Here is a 5,000-nt window from a genome sequence, read left to right on the forward strand (position 1 = left end):
TCTCTTCTCCTCCCCTCTCTCCTCCTCTCCTCCTCCTCCTCCTGTTTCCTGTCCTCCTCCCCTCCTCCCTCTCCGCTCCTCCTCCTCCTCCACCTCCCCCTCCTCTCTCCCCCCTCCTCCTCCTCCTCCTCTTCCTCTCATCTCTCCTCTCTCCTCCTTCTTCCTCCTCCTCTTTCTCCTCCTCTTCCTCCTCTTCCTCCTCCTCCTCTTCCTCCTCCTCCTCCTCTTCCTCTTCTTCCTCCTCTTCCTCTTCTTCCTCCTCCTCCTCCTCCTCTTCCTCCTCTTCCTCCTCCTCCTCTTCTTCCTCCTCCTCTTTCTCCTCCTCTTCCTCTTCCTCTTCTTCCTCCTCTTCCTCTTCTTCCTCCTCCTCCTCTTCCTCCTCCTGCTCTACCTCCTGCTCCTCCTCCTCCTCCTGCTCCTCCTCTTCTTCCTCCTCTTCCTCCTCCTCTTTCTCTTCCTCCTCCTCCTCCTCCTCTTTCTCTTCCTCCTCTTCCTCCTCCTCTTTCTCTTCCTCCTCTTCTCTTCTTCCTCCTTTCCCCTCTTTCTCCTCCCTTCCTCTCTCTCCTCCTCCTCCTCCTCCTCCTGCTCCTCTTCTTCCTCCTCTCTCCTCCTCTTTCCTCCTCCTCCTCCTCTCCTCTTCTTTCCCCCTTTCCTCTCCTCTTTCCTCCTCCTCCTCTCCTCCTCCTCTCTCTTCCTTCTCCTCTTCCTCCTTCCTCCTCCTCCTCCTTCTCCTCCTCATCTCTTCCTCCTCCTCTCTCCTCCTCCTCTTCTCCTCTCTCCTCTTCCTCCTCTTCCTCCTCCTTCCTCTCCTCCTCCTCCTCCTATCCCTCCCTGCTCCTCCTCCTTTCCTCCTGCTCCTCCTCTTCTTCCTCCCTCTCCTCCTCCTCTCCTCTTCTTCCTCTCTTCCTCCTCCTCCTCCTCCTCTCTCTCCTCCTTCTCTCCTCCTCCTCCTCTCTCTCCTCCTGCTCCCTCTCCTCCTCCTCTTCCTCATCCTCTTCTCCTTCTCTCCCCCTCCTCCTCCTCATCCTCCTCCTCCTCTCTTCCTCCTCTTCCTCCTCCTCCTCCTCCATCCTCCTCCTCCTCTCTTCCTCCTCCTTCCTCCTCCTCCTCCTCCTCTTCCTCCTCTTCCTCCTCCTCTTCTCTTCTCCTCCTCTCCTCCTCCTCCTCCTCCCTCCTCTCTTCCTCCTCCTCTTCCTCCTCCTCCTCTTTCTCTCCTCTCTCTCCTCCTCTCCTCCTCCTCCTCCTCCTCCTCCTCCTCTCTCTCCTCCTCTCCTCCTCCTCCTCTCTTCTTCCTCCTCTTCTCTTCCTCCTCTTCCTCTCCTCCTCTTCCTCCTCCTCCTCCTCTTCCTCCTCTTTCTCCACTTCCTCCTCCTCCTCCTCTTCCTCCTCTTCCTCCACTTCCTCCTCCTGCTCCTCCTCCTCCTCCTCCTCTTCTTCTTCCTCCTCTTCTTCTTCCTCCTCTTCCTCTTCCTCCTCCTCCTCATCCTCCTCCTGCTCCTCCTCCTCCTCCTCCTTTTCCTCCTCTTCCTCCACTTCCTCCTCCTGCTCCTCCTCCTCCTCCTCCTCCTCTTCTTCTTCCTCCTCTTCCTCTTCCTCTTCCTCCTCGTCCTCCTCCTCCTCCTCCTCCTCTTCCTCCTCTTCCTCCTCCTCTTCCTCCATTTTCCCCTCCTGCTCCCCTCCCCCCTCCCCTCTTCTTTTTCCCTCCTTTTCTTCTTCCCCCTTCCTCCACCTCCTCCTCACCCCTCCCCCACATTTTCATCCTCCTCCCCTCTTCTTCCTCCCCTCCTCCTCCTTCCTCCCCTCCTCCTCCTCCTCCTCCTCCCCCACCTCCTCCTCCTCCTCCCCTCCTCCTCCTTTTCCCCCCCAGCAGACGGGGCTGTAAAGGGGTCCGTGTGTCCATCAGAACCACTGATCGTGCCCCACACTCAGCTGGAGCTGTTTTTTTACACCTGTTTCCATAATCTGCCTCAGAGTTCATTTTAAATAACTAAGCAAATATGGACACAGTTTCGTTGTGAAAACGGGCCTGAACCACAAATCATCCGCGCAGTTCAGTCAAATCACAGTCAGTAAAAGTCCCCTGCTTTTTTCCTCGAAAGTGTTTCCTGACGGGTTGGCTCCACTTCAGGGGGACGAGTCTTCACGCTCATTTACCTGGGGTTTTTTTCTGCGCGGTGAGAACAGCGGCGTGTGTTGAATTACGGTAACCTTCCCTCAGCCCCGGCTGCTAATCTGACACCAAAGACCCAACCTCCCCCCATTTTTCCACAAAAACAACCAATCAGTTCGGCTTTTAAACTGTTTAAAAAAATGGCCCCTTGTCCAAAGGGAAAGGGAGACGCGGGAACGAGCATCGTCTTCGCCTCGCTGCTTCTGTTTCCTGAATGTTGCCTCCTCACTCTGACCTCAGCCCCTTCCAACTCCCACCCCTGCTTCTCTCTTTTTCTGTCGTATCTTCAGTGTCTCTTCTTTTCTTTTCAACAAGAACTTATTTTTTCTCTGCATTATTATTTTGGGGGGGAAAGTGACGTTTTGTATGTTTCTTTTTTTATATAGGGATAACTAAAAAGACACTAAATCAGGGGTAAAAGTTTTTCGCCAAACAAATAATTCAGGATTTATCGTTTGTTAAATTTTGTTTGCATTCCCGGTGCAAGGGGCGTTTCTAACGTCTTGGACCATAGTGGAAAACGCCCAGTGTTTAAATCATAGTAGGAACTAAAACACAGCGGTTCAGAAACAATTGGGATTTAAAAGGGGAATTTTAAACAGACAAAGTAGTTTTCAGGGGCTGCTTTAATTGCGGGCGGATTTTTTTTTTTTTTTTAGGGCCCTTTTTAGCTCCCCCCACTGACTCAAGGGGTTTACATGCAAATTTTTAAAGGAGCTTTGCTCAAACTCTACTTTCCCGACTACTCCTTGTCCCCCTTTACATGCACGGGGAAAATCTAATAACGCTCCCCTCCACCTAAACACCCCGTTCTTTTTAGCGGGTTTTACCCCGTTAATACGGCCCCATTTTTTGGTTTATCATTTCGTGATTAATAAAATAGAGTCGTTTATGTTCAGACTTTAAACATCAACCAACGGAAAGAACATTTTTAATCTTTTACTAATGTTCGCGTTTTATTCTGTGCAGCTAAATCCCGCTGTCCCTCAAAAAAACCTCCCTTTTTTCTTTTCTTCCTTTTTGTCGCTTCAGGACGGTTTTGTTCCCTTTTTTGTTCCTTCCATATTTAAACCTGTCTGTTCCCTGCACTCACCGGGGGGTTGAAGTACGTCAGCTTTTTCCTCCTCGGGGTCCAGAAAGCTCCTCAACCTCAGCCCATACGTCCTACTTGCCAGGCACCGCTTTTCGCCCCTTCGGCCGGGTCATGGCGAGGGCCTAAGGGGCTGACGTGCTGTCACACCTGCTGCAGAAGAATGTGAGTTCAGCGCTGCTCTAATTTTTTCCACTGATTCACTGGAGAACGAAGCAAACAAAGCCAGCTCTTCCCCTCCTGATGTAATGGGCCCCTGAAAGGAACATGCGCCCCCTATGTGGGGGGGGGAGGACAACATGTCCCCTCAGTTATTCCAGGTGAACGGGGACAAGGTCCTCACTCAGAGAGAAACGTGGTGTAAACAGACTGAGGACTAAACCCCGGGGCAGACCCGGGCTAAACCCGGGACTAAACCCGGACTAAACCCGGGGCTAACCCAGGACAATCCGGACTTAACCCCACTTAACCCGGACTTAACCCGGGGCTGACTCGGGGCTAGACTCGGGACAGACTCGGGGCTAAACCCGGGACTAACTCTGGGCTAGACCCGGACAAACCGGGGCAAACCCAGGACTAACCCGGACTTAACCCGGGGCTAACCGGGACTAGACTCGGACTAGACCCGGGGCAGACCCGGACTAAACCGGGGCTAAAACCCGGACTAACTCGGGGCTAGAAACCCGGGCTAGACCGGGACTAAACCCGGACTAAACTCTGGCTAGCCCGGGGAAAAACCGGACTAAAAACCCAGACTAGACCCGGGACTTAAACCCGGGGCTAGACCCGGACTAACTCGGGACAGACCCCGGCTAACCCGGGGCTAAACCCGGCTAAAACCCGGGGCAACCTGGACTAACCCGGGCTAAACTCGGGACTAAACCCAGGACTAGACCCGGGACTTAACCCGGGACTAGACCCGGGACTAGACTCGGGACTAGACCCGGGACTAGACCCGGGACTAAACCCGGGACTAAACCCGGGACTAGACTCGGGACTAAACCCGGGACTAAACCCGGGACTAGACCCGGGACTAGACTCGGGACTAGACCCGGGACTAAACCCAGGACTAAACCCGGGACTAAACCCGGGACTAAACCACAGCCACTAACGAGGCCAAACCTTAACGAACACAGATGTTTCTGGGTTATTGTTCTGTTGTGTTACTGGTCCAGTCCCTTCAGGTCAAACTGGTCTGGATGAGCTGGGCCCTGGTCTAAGCGGATCCAGGAGGACCTGAGTCCAGTCCCAGTGGGACTCAGCGGAGACTTGGTGTCTTCACTATTTACAGAATTAAAGTGAAACTAATATTGTTCCTATGATGCAGAATGAGCTGCGTTAGTTATAAATCTATGAGACGTCACCAGGCAGAAATACACTGGATCTCCTCCTCCTCCTCCTCCTCCTCCTCCTCATGTGACTGTGTCTCTGTCTCTGTCTCCAGTCAACGTGAGGGACACCGTCTGGTTCCTATTGGACGCCGTGGTCTTCCAGTACAGAGACACTTTGAAGTTGGCCGTCCCCTCGCTCATCTACACGCTGCAGAACAACCTGCAGTACGTGGCCATTTCCAACCTCCCAGCCGCCTCCTTCCAGGTACGTCCTCCTCCTGTCCTCCTGTCCTCCTCCTGACGGTGTCTCTGACGGTGTCTCTGATGGTGTCTCTGACTGTGTCTCTGACGGTGTCTCTGTGTCTCTGACTGTGTCTCTGACGGTGTCTCTGACGGTGTCTCTGACGGT

The 5,000-nt window shown here is 53.5% G+C and overlaps 1 protein-coding gene and 1 long non-coding RNA gene across 2 annotated transcripts in view; one reads left to right on the plus strand and one right to left on the minus strand.

Moving 5' to 3' along the window:
- LOC125009975 overlaps positions 1-5,000 on the minus strand; it is a 69,773-nt gene that overhangs the window by 12,573 nt on the left and 52,200 nt on the right. The gene's annotated exons all lie outside the window — the stretch shown is intronic.
- The window catches only part of LOC125010515, a 5,980-nt gene continuing 1,006 nt past the window's right edge, over positions 27-5,000 (plus strand). Inside the window, exon 1 of the long non-coding RNA XR_007113091.1 lies at positions 27-43. This is a non-coding gene — a long non-coding RNA (uncharacterized LOC125010515). The remainder of the gene's footprint in view (positions 44-5,000) is intronic.

This window comes from Mugil cephalus, chromosome 1, assembly GCF_022458985.1.
Source record: "Mugil cephalus isolate CIBA_MC_2020 chromosome 1, CIBA_Mcephalus_1.1, whole genome shotgun sequence".
Taxonomy (NCBI): Eukaryota; Metazoa; Chordata; class Actinopteri; order Mugiliformes; family Mugilidae; genus Mugil; species Mugil cephalus.